Genomic DNA, 18,110 nt, shown 5'->3' on the forward strand with positions numbered 1-18,110 from the left:
CTTCTTTAAGGCCTGATCTTTACGTCTCTGTGGGAGAAAAAAGTATTTTGAGAGAACGGCCTTTGAAATGAGACATTTGAATATGTCTGAATAAATCTACAGATGTAAGTGACATGACATGATTGTTTCCAGGCGCCTGCAGTGTCTGTCCTCAGGCTCGTTCCTCCTGTTGTCCATGGGCAGGTTCATGTTCTTCATTTGTGTAAAACTGGCTCTAAATGCAGTTAAATGCATGAGTTTTGGTGAAGAAGAGTCTGTCTGTCGGCGAGACGTCCCACTGCAGGATTACTGTGACACAGGTCTGAGACAGGACAGGCGTCACAGAGACCAGTGCTCCGGGGCATCTGACACATCCTGTTGTAATGTCAGACTGTCTAATGGACTCACACCTACAGAGTCACGCTGTCACTCACTGAGGAAGTCCTGAGTTTTGTTGAAAGAACCAGCGTGTGAAGCAGAGGGTCTGGGACTGCTTCCCACTATTATTATTATTATTATTATTATTATTATTATTATTATTATTATTATTATTACTATTATTATTATTATTATTATTATTATTATTATTATTATTATCATAATAATAATTATATTATTATTATTATTACTAATGTTTTTATTATGAATTTATTTATGGCCATCATAAGTCAAACTGTGTCCCTAAGTGGGGTCTTTGGGGGGTCTCAGAGGACATAAAGGACATAAAGGACATAAAGGACATAAATAAATCAACTTTATAGAACTGTGTTTACATTTACTGGTTTAAATGAGCAAAATGCTCAGTCCCTATTATTTGTTATTTCATATTTACATTTTACGAGAAAAATATAACTTAAATTAAGTATGAATTACAAATGTTTTACAGAAATGTGTTGAGCATTTGTCTGGATTTGTCTTTATCCTTACACAGTTTTGTAATTGAACATACGTGGCATACACTGTAAACCTTAAATAAAATAAAACAGTCTTTAACGTTCATTAGCGGTGACACTTGATCACTTTGGACCTGCAGAGATCACGTGGATGTAGATTACTGGCACTGGACTCGTTCTTTCTCTCCTTAAAGGCCGGAAGGTTCAGACGATCGCTTCAAGAACAGAAATCAAACTTGATTTAAATGGAGAGAAAAGCACTGGACTCTCTCCTGTCCTTGGGCCTCGTTACGTCCGTGTTACATTCACTCTTTGTTAAAGTTTGATCAGGTTTTCTAACTTGTGTGGAGTTTGGATCAGACTTCCGGTTCAGACTTTCGGTTGTGACAAACTTCTGTCGACACAAGATTCACAGCAGAAGAGAGAAGGTGTCATCCGCAGCACTCACACACACTGGAGAGGAAATATCTGTCTATCTGTGCGGGATTATTGGTATGTCATCATAAACATAAACACCACTCTGAGCTGTGATCTATAAACTCACGAATAAACTGTATAAACTTGTGATGAAAGTACTTTAGTTGTGTTGGAAAAATATGTCTAAGTTCAGTGCAATTTGACTGAAATATTAATTCTACAATCAAAGCAATACGTGGCGGTTTATTCAATAAGAGATGAATTAATCTGTTAGTATAATAATCAACTATAATTGAAAAGCTTCGCCTTCATTTCCTTTTCTTTGACAGTTGTAAAAGCAGCGGTGAGACAACACGAGACACACATTCCAGAGTTTAATGAACGTTTCTCTGTCACGGTTCAACACATTAGTCATATTTTAGAGTCATATTTGCTTTGTCGCCTTTTATGGCGTCTCCAAACTCTTGAATGAAACATATTTAAATAGTTACATTTACGCACATTTGTTCTTGTGTCCTGATGATTTAATTCAGTTTAATCAGCTGCTTCCATGTGCGGAACAGAACTGCTGAGTATAAACCTGAAGGCGAAGGAGAGATCCTGCTCCTATGGACAGTGGGACCAGAACCATCAGGAGGAGAGAGGGAGGATCATCTAGTCTGGAGAGAGTTCCTCCATGAGGAGGATCCGGATCTACAGGTCAGGGTCATGAGAAGGAGCATCTAAAGTCCAGTCATCACCGGAGCAGAAGCACCAGCAGCATCTCCAGAGGAAGTGTGTGAGAACATGTGAGTGTGAACAGACACAAGATCACGCTGATGAGGAAAGTAGTCTTTATCAGAGGATAGAGCTCAATCTGCCATACTTCCCTCAGCATAGTTGCTCCTGGGGCAGCGGAGCTGAAACTGTAGCTTTATATTTCTGTTCTTAACTGACCATAAGCGACTTCAAAGAGGAATATTTGAAGCCTGGTCTTAAATGAAGAGACTGTGTCGGCCTCTTTAACATGGACAGGAGCTGATTCCATAACACAGGAGCTTGGGAGCTAAACGCTCTACCTCCTACTGTGCTTTTAGAGACTCTTGGGACCACCAGAAGGCTCTACCTCTTACTCTGCTTTTAGAGACTCTTGGGACCACCAGAAGGCTCTACCTCCTACTCTGCTTTTAGAGACTCTTGGGACCACCAGAAGGCCAGCATTTTGAGAGCGAAAGGCTCTGTTTGGATGATATGGTTCTATAGCATCTTTGAGGTAGGATGGGGCCATGTCATTTATGGATTTGTAGGTCAGGAGTAGGACGTTTGGAAAAACTCCGAAGTCATGTTTAGCCATTTTTGAAGCAATATGGCCGACATTTGGTTGGGCGGACGGCGTTGCCGTTTTAATATTTTTTACTTCTCTTGTCACCATCTACCTCTGCGCCAAATTTCATGATTCTACGATCAGATTTTTTTTGGGTCATTTCCCATCTCTCAATGCATTTTTGGTACATTTGGGGGCGCTGACGCGCCAATTTTTTTATTTTAGAAAAGGGAAATAGCCAGAATGTAGAGAGGCACGATTTTTAGAGGTGTGCAAATTTGTGTGACTTTTCGTCAATGTTCACTGGGTGAAAAATAGGGGGGTTGGTCCCGAGAAGAAAACATTGTTTCCCATTTTTCAAATATCATAAACTATACATTTTCGGAAAGCGCTCGCGCTTTCCTACCTCATGGTGTGGGTCCCTGGTCACTGACGGGTACTTTCGTTAATTTTGAGTGGGCTCCGCCCACTTTGTGTTTTTGGCCCTCTATACAGTAATAATGTTCAATTTTTGCATTACATGCTTATATGCACGGAACATGCAAGAGATGGGGAACGTATTCGTGAGCTACTTAGCGCAAATGAGTGCTTTATATGGGGATGACGACCGTGAAGCGGTCGTCATCTCAATGTAAAGTGCTTGTTTAGTGCGCACTTTTGCACGGGCTTCGCCCGTTTACAACGGTAATGTTCCATTTTCCTACTACTAATTAGTATGCACGGGGCGTGCATGAGTGAAGGAGTGCGTTAGTGAGTGGGGCAAGCGCTTCGCGCTCGATTTCGTGCGCACTACGTGCGCACTTTCGCAGCTGTGCTTCGCACGGCCTTACGAGATTAATAGGCCTCTCGCCAGCTTGTGGCGCTCGGGCCTAATAATAATAGGGTGACGGATTAGCAGATGGGATCGAAGCGGCTCCCAGTACAGAATGGGTTTGACTCTTTCCCTTTACATTTCTAAAGGTGCATTGCGTAACTTTCTTCATCACCTGCTTGTTTCCACGGAGATGTTATTGAAGTATTGTTTTCAGGTTCGGTCTATGGTGATGTTAAATGTCCAAATGGTAAATTCACACATTTCAACAAAAATCTGACACATTAGATTTAGCTTCCCGTCTGCGGCGCGGTGGCACAGTGGTTAGGTCAGAAGCACATGTATTCAACAAACCAGATGTGCTTTTATAATGTGAGTGTTGTATTATCTTTATATAAACACGGTTAGATTTGTATTTACATTATAATGTTTGAATTGTGCTGCTAAAAATACCCATCATTACCCATTATTCAAGTTCTGTCATTTCATACTTGCACTGAATGCTAATGGTTTAATTAGCGCTGAGGCAAAGTCATTAGTGCTGTTTGTTTTTGGGACGTCTTAAGGCTTAAACCTGTTGACTCTGCAGCGTCTGAGGGTCTTTGAATGCCCCGTCAGTCAACACGCTGCTTCAGGGTGGTCCGAGTGACAACATCAATATCGATCCTATTTGATTAAGCATCACAATGACCATCTTTAGATTGTATAAGAAAGAACAGTAAAATGAAACGCTAAATGGCTAAATATCACTTTTTACGATTATTTCAAAGATGACACTGCAAGTTTTTTGTATATTGTATTGTGTTAATAGGCCTCCAGCAGCCAAGATGGCCGCCCATTCAAGTCATTCAATGGCAGTTTGTCATTTACATGTTTTTGAAAAGTGGCTATAATCAAAACTAAGTACGGAGAAGTGGGCGGGGCTACGGGGTAGGTGAAAACAGGGATTTCCTGAACTGCTCACAAATGTTAATTTTACAGAATATGTGCCCTTTAAAATATACGTATACAATCCAAAATCCATAGAGTGAAAGAAGCAGCGAGACACGTTCCATTCCCTCCTTTTTATAAATATATGTTTGTTTGAAGCGTGTTTGTGTAAAGTTTAAAGTTTAAAGTTTTACTCTCCATCAATCTCACTAAAACCAGGAGCCGTGTTTGAGCCGAGTGTCGACTTTAATCCTCTGGAGCTTAGACCAGATCTGAGCCAAAGAGAGATAGAGAGGGAGGGAGGGGAGAGGGAGAGACCAGATCTGAACAAAAGAGAGAGAGAGAGAGGGAGGGAGGGGAGGGAGAGAGAGAGAGGAAGGGGAGAGAGCGAGGAAGGGGAGGGAGAGAGAGAGAGAGAGAGAGAGAGAGAGAGAGAGAGAGAGAGAGAGAGAGGGAGGGAGGGAGAGAGAGAGGGAGGGGAGAGACCAGATCTGAACAAAAGAGAGAGAGAGAGGGAGGGAGGGGAGGGAGAGAGAGAGAGGAAGGGGAGAGAGCGAGGAAGGGGAGGGAGAGAGAGAGAGAGAGAGAGAGAGAGAGAGAGAGAGCGAGAGAGGGAGGGAGGGAGAGAGAGAGGGAGGGGAGAGACCAGATCTGAACTAAAGAGAGAGAGAGGGAGGAAGGGGAGGGAGAGAGAGAGAGAGAAAGAGAGGGAGGGAGAGGGGAGAGAGAGACACCAGATCTGAGCCAAAGAGAGAGAGGGAGAGAGAGAGAGGGAGGGGAGAGAGAGGCCGTGTCCCGTTAGCGAGAGCATGAATCCTGTTTAAAGAGCGAGCAGAGGATGAAAAGTGTAGTCTATTCTTCCTTTTTAATGAACAAAAGAAAGTGAAAGAAGATGGACAATTTTAAATTTTACTCATTTTACTCAGGACTATTATACAAAATGCACATAAATATTGATATACAAACTTATGTCATAAGAAATGTAAACAGTGGAAATAAGTGTGTTAATATCCCAAAGTAAATAAAAAGTAATAAAGAGTGACACATTTGTACTAAAAAACCTGCAGGATTTGTTTTCTACGTCATCAAAATGAAGTGATTGGTGCTGATGAGGCACTTTCGCTTTCGCAGTAATGCTAACAGCTAACACGCTAACACGCGAACAGCTAACACGCTAACACGCTAACAGCTAATAGCTAACACGCTAACAGCTAACAGCTAACAGCTAACACGCTAACAGCTAACAGCTAACAGCTAACAGACAAAACGCTCCGTGATTAGACGCAGACATGACATAGAGCCACAAAAGACGCACAGAAAAGATGCCAAAAGTCCTTTGCGTCCCTTTGGATCATTCCATGGAATGACATAACATCTCTGTGTAGACGAGCGCCGGAAAAGTTGCGTAGTGCGCCATAAAAAGTACATCTAAATAGCATCATTCGGTTTTTTTTGTGTAATTTGTTTCTTTTTTTTTTTATAAGGTCAGTTGCTGGTTCCTGTTCGAAAAGCAAATTGTTTAAAGATATTTTGAGTCGTTTGTTGGAACTCACATCTCGTTGTTATGGGCCAGTCGCGCTCTCAAACTCCTTTAATCTGGAGGTGTCAGAACAGACTTAGCTCGGTTTAAGGAAATGTGTTGAGTTAATGAGAAGTTTATGGGACTTTGTTACTTTGGGGCTTCATTAGAAATAACAGGATTTATCCAGAGCCGCGCTGGGAGTCGTCAAAGTTACGGGCGGGGCGGAGCCGAGGGCAGGAAAAACACCAGCCTTTTCCCACCACGGAAAATGGAAGGTTGGAAAACGGAACGTCGGATTTTGGAAAACAATGTCGGTTTGTGCTGAAGGAGTCTCCAGAGAATGAATTAGGAACATGCATTTACAATACGACGTGTTTGTACGCTCCGTTTTCCCACATTTTGAGAACGATTTTTAAGATTCTGGTTGTGTTAAGGCCAATTTGTGAGCTTAAACGTGCAGTATGTAACTTTTTTAAATGATTGTTTTTTTGGAATGTTACACACTATGGCATTAAACACATGGATTTATTCAATTCATGAACTGTCTCCTGTAGCAAGGGAAGTCAAGATTATTAGGTTGTTGTTCAGGTTTATAAGTATAATCGTAATAGTGACTATTTTAGAAGCAAAATTAAGTGGTTTTAATTCAATTTATGGTTAAAAGCAATATAAATATAAACTTTTTTGATATGGCTATTTTTGTCACGTTTATTTTATTTTGTCAGACAGTTACATTTCATTAAGTTTTATAGACAAGATTTCCCAAAGTCTCAGTTATATAATCGACAATAATTGTTAAATCGTGATGATTTTTCTCTCACAATAATCGCAACACTGTCACAGCTGATGCTAACTTTTGTTAAAACCTAAAATATAAAAAAACGACCAATTTAAATGTTATGTAAAGGACGGCTGAGTTATTTTAATGTATAGATTACTCATGTTTGTTATTTAAATTTGTTTGGAGTTTATCGTTAGTATGCCTCAAAATTAGCATTAGCATTAGCATTGACCCAAAAACACCTCCCTTCATCGTTATGGGGGCAAACAGAGGGGTATACAGTAGTTTTTCTGTCTTTTGATGAAGTACATTGTATATTTGAGAGATTCTGCTGCCTTTAGAGCAGAACTAAGTCACTCTGGCGATAGAGCTCCCCCTGCAGCTCCCTTGTGAAAATACACTGTCAGAGAACGGACGCAAAGGCTTTTTCACATTTCATGTTGTCTTGGGCTTGTGGTTTGTTTGCTCATTCGGAAGCATTTGTTCCATCCTTTCAGACATAACACCTCTGTCAACCGGGGAAGCATGGCCTTCACTTGTACCGGCTTTAGCATGTTGTCACTGTCACTATCTGATCATGAAGTGTTCGATTGAGCCTCAGCAAAATCCCTTAGGAATAGAATTGGACAGGAAGTAGTGACACTAATACTGAGCTAGCCGGGCGCTGTTGTGCAAAGAGCCAAACATATCTTGAAAAACATGCACCTCTAAAGGAAACATACTGCGCAAAATCAACTTTTAACAGTTTAGACCCATGTTGTACTTGTTTTTCCCTCTTATTTACGTACAGAGCTTGTTTTCAGAGGGATCGTGCATGTTTGAGTCATCTGCGATTGCACGGCGACTGTCCTCGACTTCACCGACCACCGATAAACGCAGGATTCGACAGCATTACGTAGCCATTGCTGTGAGAATTGTTCATCGTACGACCTTAGAAGAACAGGTATATTCAAACAAATTAAAACCAGAATTAGTGAGGTTGTTTTGTACATCCTTGTTAAGCTGTAAAATGACCTAATAAACCACTACTACTACTCCTCCTACTCCTACTCCTACTCCTACTACTACTACTATTACTATTACTATTACAATTATTACTACTACTACTACTACTACTACTACTACTACTACTACTACTACTACTACTATTACTATTACTATTACTATTACTACTACTACTACTACTACTACTACTACTACTACTACTACTACTACTACTACTACTACTACCATCTGTGATCTGCAGCTCTCCACAGTCACAGCTTTGTTGTGATGACGTTTACAATGTCGTACCGTACAGGAGTACACAAAAATCAGTTTTCAACCGGTGTACGTACATTACGGTTCCGGACGTTCTGATTGGACTAGTTTGCCCAATATAAATGTCTCGAATAAAAATGTAAATATACAACATTGTTCTGTAGAAGAAGCTTGACTGGTTGAACAATGTAATAACAATGTGCCAAAGTGCGTGTATTTTAATATTAACTCTTTGTAACAATCATAGAAGTTTAATTTCCTCATAACGTAGAAAGTATATTCAGTAAAAGTGAATTTATCTGCTCTGCCTCGTTGCTGCTTGTTATAAATAGTTTAAAATACTGCAGAATAATGAGAAACAACATGCACTTTCACATTAAAAAAAACGATCGTATTTTCGTGACGCTGTCGAAATGCGGGCCGATATTGTGGGCCGATATTGTGGGCCGAGTAGCTCCGTCGTCTTTGCTCGCTACCGACTCGGATGTGCTGCACTTCTTAAAAAAGCGACCTGCGGCGTTCCACATTTATAGTGCCTAATGCATTCCGAACACCGCAATTACTCTTTATAAGCACGTTTCACAACTTTCAGAGACCAGGGCAGAGTTTATCGTCACATTAAAGCTAGCAAACGTTAGCATCTTAAACAACACATTTCCTGCTTGTAATAACATGCAGACGGTGTACAGCAGTCTCATTTTGACCCCAAGAGCTGCTTTTACAACATATCTGTACTGAAACGAAGCAGGTGACCGACAGATCACGTCCAAATAACAGAATAATGAGCCAGATCATGTCCAAATAACAGAATAATGAGACAGATCACGTCCAAATAACAGAATAATGAGACAGATCACGTCCAAATAACAGAATAATGAGCCGTGAGTGTCATAGATTATAACTGTAAAGCAGACAAAGTCATACTATCTTCTCTGATTTTTTATCTTAAAAACATGTCAAATCAAACGAGTTCATTTCAGACTATTTGCACTTTTCCGCGCTGAGTTTCTAAATGTTTTCCACAAGTTCCAGAGCGAAGAGTAAGCTAACAACAGCAACAACAACAACATGCTACTATCACACTTCCTGATTTTCGGAGAAAAGATGCAGCGCTCAGCTCTTTCATTTTGCTTTTATAACATCTGTAACGGAGCAAAACAGTTCAGGACTAAATACGGGGTACATCCTCTTTAAGGGGGGGTCAGCCCTATGTTCCACAAGACCTGGGTCAGAGTTTTGTGCTGCTATATTTTATGCTGTAAAACTATACGTTTATGCACAACTTTTGGGGATGTGGAACCTGAATCAGTATCCCATTGTACAATTTGAAGAGGTACCTATGTTCCCCCATACATAGAAAAGGGGCAACATGGGTACCGGGGAACATAGGTACCGGGAACATGGGTACCGGGGAACATAGGTACCGGGAACATGGGTACCGGGGAACATAGGTCCCGGGGAACATGGGTACCGGGGAACATAGGTACCGGGAACATGGGTACCGGGGAACATAGGTACCGGGGAACATAGGTACCGGGGAATATAGGTACCGGGGAACATAGGTACCGGGAACATGGGTACCGGGGAACATAGGTACCGGGAACATCGGTACCGGGGAACATAGGTCCCGGGGAACATAGGTACCGGGGAACATAGGTACCGGGAACATGGGTACCGGGAACATGGGTACCGGGAACATAGGTACCGGGAACATGGGTACCGGGGAACATAGGTACCGGGAACATCGGTACCGGGGAACATAGGTCCCGGGGAACATAGGTACCGGGGAACATAGGTACCGGGAACATGGGTACCGGGGAACATAGGTACCGGGGAACATAGGTACCGGGAACATGGGTACCGGGAACATAGGTACCGGGAACATAGGTACCGGGGTTATGGACTTCCGAGGTAGCGGTAGAGCCACAAATGTTGAACTTTATTACTTGGTACAATTTTCACTGACAATCATTTTGTGTGAATAATATCAGCACTTTAAAAAAAAAAAAAAGCAATTGCTGTTTAATATGTATTGTTTCAGCAATTACAGACAACCCTGTTGCTTTTACCGTAAATAATCTCTGTTTTCTCTGCAATGCCTCAGATTTGTCCAAGTTTAACTTTTACTGTGTTGTAATGTCAAGTAGTCTGTCGTATAATTGAATGTTTAGAGCAACAGATGGAATTCAGATATTGTGCTACCTCTGGTATGTTATTTTGCTGACACGTTGATTAATATATACTATAAATACAAATAAAAACAGGATGAAACATCAGCATTTTTACAGCACCTGCCCTTCAGCTGCCTTATCCTTAACTCAACCTATTGCACTTAAGATTACCGTATTTTCCGGACTATAAATCGCACCTTTTTTCACAGTTTGGCCGGGGTGTGACTTATACTCCGGAGCGATGTATATGTGACATTAATAACACATTATTATATCATTTTGTTTGTTATTTTCACACTGGCAACCACATTTCACATGTTGATTATTTTCACACGGACAACCACAAGAGGGCGCTCTAGGCTCTAAGCGACACAGAAGAAGAATCTGCACTTCCTCTACCTCTGGAGTTTGTGGAGTTGTTTAGAAGTGACACAGAGGAAGAAGAATTCAATGGATTTAGTGATTTGGGGTAATACTGATGCTTTGGTAAACTTGTTAGCATGTTCTTTATGCTATAGTTATCTGAATAACTGTTCATATGTTACGTTAACATACCAGACACTTACCACAGTTCTGTCTGTGCGTCATGTAGCTGAAGGTGTTAGCGTTAGCATACGTACACCTATTCACCATGTTCTCTCATCTGTTATTACACTTACTTATACATGTTGTTCTTCTCTATTATGCATTTTTTGGCTAGTGCGACTTATACTCCGGTGCACATTTGGATTAATACACTATATATTGAAAACAGTTAACAAATCAAGTTATTAAATCCAGGCCTAAACCAGTGAAAGGTTTTCACAGAGTATGTTTTTGGCATTAGAGACACACTATCCCACTTTTAAGTTGTAGCGTTTTTTTTTTACTATTTGCTGAATGAGTCACTGAAGGTGTTTTCGCAGAAGAACAAACCCATTCGTCAAACTGGTCTGTGTGTGTGTGTGTGTGTGTGTGCAGTGTGTGTGTGTGTGTGTGTGTGTGTGTGTGTGTGTGCGTGCGTGTGTGTGTGGAGTGTGTGTGTGTGTGTTGTCTTTGCGCACAGAGAAAATAGTGCCACTCTCTATAGTTATTTTAGCAGCATTTGGGCTCAACCTCCCACTGCCACACACAAGTTCATATTTTTCATCTATAATACCCCAAATAACTTAATAATACCTCAACCCATTCCCCATGAATTCAATGTATTTTTAAGGAAAGTGCGTCACTCCAGAAACCAAATGATATAAACCCTATAATAAAATCTGGTGCATTTATTTATATATATATATAAAAGATTAAAAACAGTGGGGGCTAAGACTGATCCCTGTGGAATATCGTACAGACTTCCAAACCTTTCAGGCCCCAAACTGCCAAATGAAACTAATGCCAAGTGACAAAAACATTTCAATCTGTTTTGATTTATTTTTATTATTATTATTATTATTATTTTAATTATTATTATTGAGTTATGTTAATTTACCTAATATCAATAACACTTTTTTCAATAATAATGATCTATTTAATGCAATGTAAACTATTTCTTTTTTGAAGGTCTCAGCGGTTTCACTGCAAGAAGGTCCTGGGTTCAACTCCCATGCGGCACGGGGCCTTTCTGTGTGGAGTTTGCATGTTCTGCCCGTGTCTGCTCCGGTTTCTCCATTAAAAACATGTGCAATAGCGGCTGGTGTGTGAGTGTGTTTGTGAGAGCCAATGTGGGACAACGGAGGGAAATTAGTCCATGGTTATAATTCAGCGTGTCATGTATGCTCATTAATATGCACCGTCCCCGCCAAATGAACAAACAAACAAACAGCATGACCCCAACTTTGTTAAATAATATTACGATTTTTTTCTTCTTCTCCTGTATAAATCCAAATGCGGTACTAATTTCAAAGAACTGTTCAAAAGGCTAACATTTTATATATAATTGTATGTTGTTGTAGCCAGTCTGATAATGACAGCAAGGAATAACGAAGCCTTAGGTTCATTGAAATTAGCTGTAATTTACTGTATTTTCCGGACTGTAAATCGCACCTTTTTTCATAGTTTTGCCCGGGGTGCGACTTATACTTATATTTATACTTATATACTTATACTCCGGAGCGACTTATATGTGAGATTATTTGTTATTTTCACACTTGCAACTGCATTTCATTCTCCAGTGCAACTTGTGTATGTTTTTTTCTTCTCTATTATGCATTTTTTGGCTGGTGCGACTTATACTCCGGAAAATACGGTAAAGATAACTTTGCTCAACAATCAAAAAAACAGAGCAAACCTTCTATTTCGTCAAAAACGTAAAATTGCCCCTCTGAAATCGCTCCGACTGTAACATATCTAATGCAGCTCCTGAGTGCGGAGGGCGTCGGACAAATGTCGACACGACGTGGGACTGACGAGGCTTTGACCTCTCGGCGTCGGGACGGTCGGGTTTGGCGCAGTCAGAGGGAGTGTTCCCTTAAACACGGCCCGTTGGAAAAACAAAGAGCCGATCGTGTGAGTGAAGAATGGCTCCGGGCCGTCGAGGAGTGGCCACTGGAACAGACAAAAATGCGCTCTCGTTTTTTCTCTCTCTCTCGCCGCGGTTTGAATGAGACGCGCTTTAGTCAAATACGAGGTGATTCATCATTCGGACAATTCACGTTTCAGTACGAGCGGAGGATTAAGAGGTCAAGAAGAAGAGCAAACGTCAACGCGATGCAGCCACTATTATTCTAACTGTGCGACTGTGTGTGGAGCAGTTACACACGTCATTATAACTCCTGTGGGATAATAGAGAAATTAAAAATTACTCAAATAAATCTTTCAATATTTTGAAAAATTGGTGTTAATAAAGTTGTATTTAAAAAGAAAAAGGTCAATCAATGTCAATGCAACAAGTGAATGAATCTGAAGTAGCAACGCAAAACCTTATATTCAGAAACATCTAGAAGTGAACACACACACACACACACACACAAAAACACACACACACACACAAACAAACACACAAACGCACGCACACACGCACGCACGCACACACACACACCTATCCTATGGATAATAGTTTTTCTTTTTGATTTTATATAGGTTGTTTTATCATTTTTCATTGTTTTATGTCGCACCGAATCATCAAGACAAGTTCCAGTGCTTGTGAATTCAGTTCCTTGACAATGGCAATAAACCTTTTCTGATTCAGACATATTACATAGGTGTAGGTAATTCCACAGCTGTTACCTAGCAACCGGACTGTAAACAAGAGCCAACATCCACATAAATGACACAACAGTTATGATCTGACACAATAATACCATATGAGTATGGTTTAAATTGACAGAAAAGTGTGTCAGTGTAAACTGTCTCTGTGTTTTTAACGGCACATTGATGACATCACAGAGCTCTACTTCCTGTCATTTAAAACTCTTATTTTTCACACACAAACTGCGACTGAACAGAAGTAAAACTATGATAAATATTCACCACAGGGTAAGTCATACTAAGTCATAATGACATTGGTTTAGCCCTGGTTTAGTCCTCCTTTGACACTTTGAAGTGATTTTCTCTTTGATTTCATTTAGTTTTACGCCTGGATAAAAAGAAGTTTAAGATGTGGTGATTATTTCTTTTTTAACTTGTAGTAACAGTTATTCTACTCGCCTCGTTACTGAATACGATTTTAAAACAACAGCATGAATCAACAAACCGCTGCTACTTTAACAGCGTTCTCCCATTTCAACTAAAGACTATTAATCGTTTTCAGAAAGCCCTCAAACTTGAGCACACTCTCTATTGTATCTTCAGCTAAATACTTAACAAAGAACTCAGCGAGGCCCAATGGCTCTCAAACGACTGCAGTTAATCAAACAACTCTGCTCATGTCAAAAAGACAGATTGTAGCTCTTTGTCAACAAGCTTCTGTCAAAGGCGCTGGTTTTGATTATTTATTGTGGCGCTCCCATGGCTACAGTGGAACAGCACCTTGACGTATGGCTTTTTCGGTGACACATGCGCCGGTCGTGTCGAGATGACTGTGCAGGCAACTGGAGGCAACTGAGCCGTGAAGCACGCTAAGCTAACGGTGGCAAGAGCTAGCGGTGGCTGAGCTAAGGTTTGGAGCGAGGCTTTGAAGAGCTTTTCGTCGGCGATTAGCCGCAGGACGAGCTAAAAGACCCTTCAAACACAGGCTCGTGGACACAGTTGGCTTCGGGAGCAGAACCGGTCGCTAGATCGTACAGTCAGTGGTGGAAGAAGTACTCAAGTTTGTTCCTACAGCACATCTGCAAAAAGAAATGAAGTAAAAATAGCATTAAAACTTAAATACATCTTGAATTTGGTCAAACCCATTTAAAGTCACTGTCTTTCAGGGGAAATGTATTCATGGGTTTCAGTCACGTGACATATTTGTGGTCACATGTTGTTGACGTGACACATGCAGTGGCCTCTCGCTGCCAGAGAGTCATGAAAAACTGAAAATGAAAAGGGTTGATGTTTGAAGAAGACAGACGTTCTGGGCTTTGACTCCACAGCAGCGAGTGTCTTACGTCCTCAAAGCTTTCAAGAGCACAACTTTGTGTCTAATCCTAAAATATAACACCCGGACAGTTGGAAATGAGGCTCATTAAAACTGTCTGCAAGTAGGCTAACGTTTATTAGCATTAAAACGTTAGCGTAAACTAGCATTAGCATTAGCATTAACTGCTAACGACCTGAAACAAACAATCTGGAGTGATGTCTGTGAGTCCACTGGTCCCTCCAGACCACAGTCACACAGTTCTGGACAAACGTGTCTTTGGGGACGTGACAGAAGAGAAAGAGTCCTGTGTTTTGAGACTTTTTGTTGCCACAGCCCACAGTGAACATGCAGCTTTAGACCTCAAGATGGCAGTAGCGACGAGTGTGTGACGTCACTTCAGACTCGTGAGTTGAGCATTTTGAACAGGAAAAATATATAGTGTATTATTTTAGCCAAATCATTACTCAAATTATTGAGTGATGTTATTAAGTGTTATTATATAAATGTAATGCTTTTGATAAAGAATTGTGTTGATCTTCAATTTCATCCCCCCAATCCCCCTCAAACCATGTGCAAAAGTACTCTCAGCGTTTCAATACAGTTCAAAAACGAAGGCGAAGAAAGTACAAATACTTGCCCTCAAATGTGTAGTGAAGTAAAACTGTAAAATGCTGGGTTATCTCTGTTTTACTCAAATGTACTCGTTACTTGTGTATTTTGTTACTGGCTTCTGTCCGAGCTATAGAACACTGAACGTTTGTGCAGAGGAACGCATCAAAACGCCAAAGTTTACATTTGACAAACATCCACGCGCCTTTGGAGTTTATCTTTGTCATTAAACGAAGCTGCAAATAACGAAATGACGAATCAGATTGAACGTCACCTGCTTTTTAAAGAGTTTATACTGTGTCAGATCTGGACTTCTGATTCACTTCTGACATTGACTTTTAAAATGACGCCATCTTGACAAAAACTGTGAAAAATGTTGTTGCTTTAACTTCATTTTTTCTTTTATTTAACATTCAACTATATAAATCCACTCCTCTTGTCGACCCGGAGCTTTGTCAAACTGGTAAAATACAAATGTGAGTTTTATTTTGACGTGTTTGCCTATTATTTTTTTCAGCCGGTAAAAAAATAATAAAAAAATAAAATAAAATAATGTTAAAATAATGTTGGTGATGTGTATTACGTGTTTAAATTGACAGTACTTGGACCGTTTGCCGTATGCCTTATCTTTACACTCATAGAGGTCATTCGCGGGTCCCTGAACACACCGCGGGACGTTCACTGGCCTCCACTCGGCTCGTTTGATCCCGCGTGGCTTTTAAAGGGGCCTGGGGTCTGCGGAGTGGCGCCTGACGCTGAGCAGAGCCGCCGCCGCCGTCCCGCCACTATCAAACACGAGCGAAAGAAGAATCGATGAAGACTTTACCCGCTGCTCTGTCGAATGATATTTACTCTGATATGGGCGCGTCATCAGAATGTCATTGGATAATTAGACAAATGCGTGTGTGGATAAGTGTCCTCGCGGCGCTGTGAAGAAGTACTCCATTACGCGACTTGATTAAATGTACGGGAGCCAAGAAATACAGTCCCGTTAGAAAAATATACTTCGCTAAAGGTGTTAAAGTACAAGTTATGCACTGTTATTTCACACGGATGTTGAGAACTATTAAAGCCATTTCAGCCAGGTTATAACCATAAGAAAAAGTACTGACACAAACACAGTCAAATGTCAAAAAAGCGCTCAACATTTGACTTAAGTGGCAGTACTTTTAGCTTTGTACTTTAGTTACTTTCCACCGCTGTGTCCTCGTGACAAAGACATGTATTGTGGAAGTTACAAAAGGTGTATTTGACCTTTATTGAACATGGCTGGTCCCGTCGAGATCGTGCGTTTGCTTTGTTTAGAGCTCGTTGTAAAGTTATAAAACTTTCACGCGCGTTTCCTCGATCCCGTTTACGAGGTGGTCTCGCTCTTGAGTCTCAGAAAACACTCCAGCTTTTGAGTCCATAAACTGGGCTTGTTCTGATCAGTCCGCGCTCAAACTGCGTTCACTATGTTCACTTTACTGCATTTATTCAGTTTTAAACCAGGGCCAGTGGTGTAAAGTGACAAAAAGTAAATGTATTTTGATTAAATACACTCTTTATGTACCTGTGCTTCATTATTATTTGTTTTTACAGTGGATACATTTTACTTTTACTACATCTAAAAGCAGAATTCTGTACTTGTACTACATTTTTGAAAAGGACTGAAAAGTAAAAAGTATCATGAGCCCATCTTTGAGCACTAAACTACTAAAATATACACATTAAAAAAACATCCAGAAACATTTACAATTTGATCAAAACCTGGTCAATTCTTCCGCTCTTTCACAGTCGTCAAAAATCTGCCTGAAATACTGACTTTTTACTCTAATCGCGCTCATTTAAACCACTACAATATGCTTTAGATTTCCACGTGCGATGCTTTTTTTGCTTGTGTATTTGTTTTTTTTTCCAGGAACAAAACAAAAAAATGTGGTCATTCGGGACTAAACCAAGTGTCCCCGAAACAGAGATATGTTTGCGTTGTTTGTCGCTGTTAATATATTGAGTGATAACGCCGCGGGCCTCTCACCGTGTAATCAGCGCAAACAAAGATAAAGACGTTACGAGCAATAGTCCTTCAGATAAGCAGCTCTGCTATCGGCTAATAAACACGCAACTCGGGATGTGTTTTAGAGCTGGAAATACTGGGAAATCCTTTTGCATAACTCTGATTCTTTAAAATGGCGTAAACCTCGCTCTCGTTTCCTTCTCCCTCCGTTTGATTGACGTGATTGTGTCGCATTTTTCCGAGTCTCGAATAAAGCTTTTAATAACTGAAAGCAGATATTTCCGTTTGTAATTTACTCGGGATTTTCTGACCTATTGGAAAAGAATTTGTAATTACAATTTGCGGCGTAAAATACACGGAGTAGAACGGCGTGGGATTGGGGGTCGCCCTCTGCAGTTCAAACGAGGCTAAAAACGAGAGCTGCCGGCGTCAAAGTGGAAACGCTTCAGGCCAGATTAACCCCGGCCCAGACTAAACCGAACCAGAATATACACTTCTATTTGCCTCGTGTTAATTAGGCCTAATGAAAGCTAAATGTATTTAGTTATTGATGATTTTACCAGGCAGCACAAAAGCAATGCCCAATGAAAGATTGTTCTGCACCAGACCAACATTCTTAACATTAAGAGTTTGGTTGTGTTTTATCTATTATTCTTTCTCTTTCTTTGAGTGACATTCACCTTTTACTTGGGATTGAAAAGGCCGGTTACACTAAAAGTGACACTTCAACTCAGATGTGCAAAGTTTCTATCTATTAAAACATAAAATAAAATAAACATCTAAGGACACAGAATATATAGATCTATCTAAGTTAAATTGAGTTGAATTCAATGAACGCCTCAGTGTTTTTGCCGTTGTTTTATGTCATTGCATTTTTAAAATATTTTATATTCTAATATATATATTAAGAAAATAATTTATTTCACAATCTTGATTTTAAACGATGGACTTGTTATTTTATTTA

Source organism: Eucyclogobius newberryi, unplaced genomic scaffold (assembly GCF_026437365.1).
Source record: "Eucyclogobius newberryi isolate DKJ021-1_F unplaced genomic scaffold, fEucNew1.0.hap1 SCAF_15, whole genome shotgun sequence".
Taxonomy (NCBI): domain Eukaryota; kingdom Metazoa; phylum Chordata; class Actinopteri; order Gobiiformes; family Gobiidae; genus Eucyclogobius; species Eucyclogobius newberryi.